General features: G+C 42.7%; 1 protein-coding gene across 1 annotated transcript in view; it reads left to right on the top strand.

The window, feature by feature from the left end:
- The first annotated feature begins 263 nt into the window (after positions 1–263).
- The window catches only part of hgh1 (HGH1 homolog (S. cerevisiae)), a 19,673-nt gene continuing 18,955 nt past the window's right edge, over positions 264–981 (top strand). The window contains exon 1 of the mRNA XM_055158946.1: positions 264–407. The gene's annotated coding sequence lies outside the window, so the exon portion shown is untranslated. The remainder of the gene's footprint in view (positions 408–981) is intronic.

The raw sequence follows: 981 nt of genomic DNA, 5'->3' as shown, positions 1-981 counted from the left end.
AAAGGTTTTTTATCATTTTAAAATGACGTTATTCTCAGTTGAAGTGCGGGCGCCCTCTTGTGGTGATTCTCCAGATCTGCGCTTTTGTCACGGCTTTTATTTTTGATTTTTATTATTATTATTATTATTATTATTATTATTTACATATTCAGGCATAAATTTAAGTACGAAAACTTTCAGAATAAATGTAAATGTGAAAATATAAATTCAGATTTTTTTATTTTATTCCTTTGAAGACAAACCGGAAGTGACGCGCCCGGATGCGCCGCGGCGGTGTCCTGCACATGTGTCCGGAGGGTTTGTTTTCGCCGCACGGTTTCGTCTTAAACTTGGACTTTTGCGGGGTTTTGTGCGGAGTTTTGTGCGGTGAAAGTCGCGGGACCGGACCGGGACAGAAGCGGCGCAAGGTCAGTTTTGTTTTTTGTCTCTGAAATAAAATCGCGGATGATCCTGTGCCTCTGTCCCCGCAGATTTATACAAAAAACCCCACTGATCTGTCCCAATTTATACAAGAAATGTCCCAGTGTCTCTATTTTGGACCAAACTGATCTAAACCAGGTCTAAACCAGGACTGAACCAGGAACAAACCAGGACTAAACCAGGACTAAACCAGGACTAAACCAGGTCTAAACCAGGTCTAAACCAGGAAACCAGGACTAAACCAGGACTAAACCAGGTCTAAAACCAGGTCTAAACCAGGACCCTAAACCAGGTCTAAACCAGGACTAAACCAGGACTAAACCAGGTCTAAACCAGGTCTAAACCAGGACTCTAAACCAGGACTAAACCAGGACTAAACCAGAAACTCAGGACTAAACCAGGTCTAAACCAGGACTGACTAAACCAGGACTAAACCAGAACTAAACCAGGTCTAAACCAGTCTAAACCAGGGACTAAACCAGGTCTAAATTAGGACTAAACCAGGCCTAAACCAGAACTATTTCAGGACTAAACCCGGTCTAAACCCGGACTAAACCAGGA

This window comes from Boleophthalmus pectinirostris, unplaced genomic scaffold (assembly GCF_026225935.1).
Source record: "Boleophthalmus pectinirostris isolate CB_2022bp ecotype Guang Dong unplaced genomic scaffold, ASM2622593v1 HiC_scaffold_23, whole genome shotgun sequence".
Lineage (NCBI taxonomy): Eukaryota > Metazoa > Chordata > Actinopteri > Gobiiformes > Gobiidae > Boleophthalmus > Boleophthalmus pectinirostris.
The sequence above is the reverse complement of the archived record's forward strand: the minus strand, read 5'-3'. Positions and strand labels throughout refer to the sequence as shown.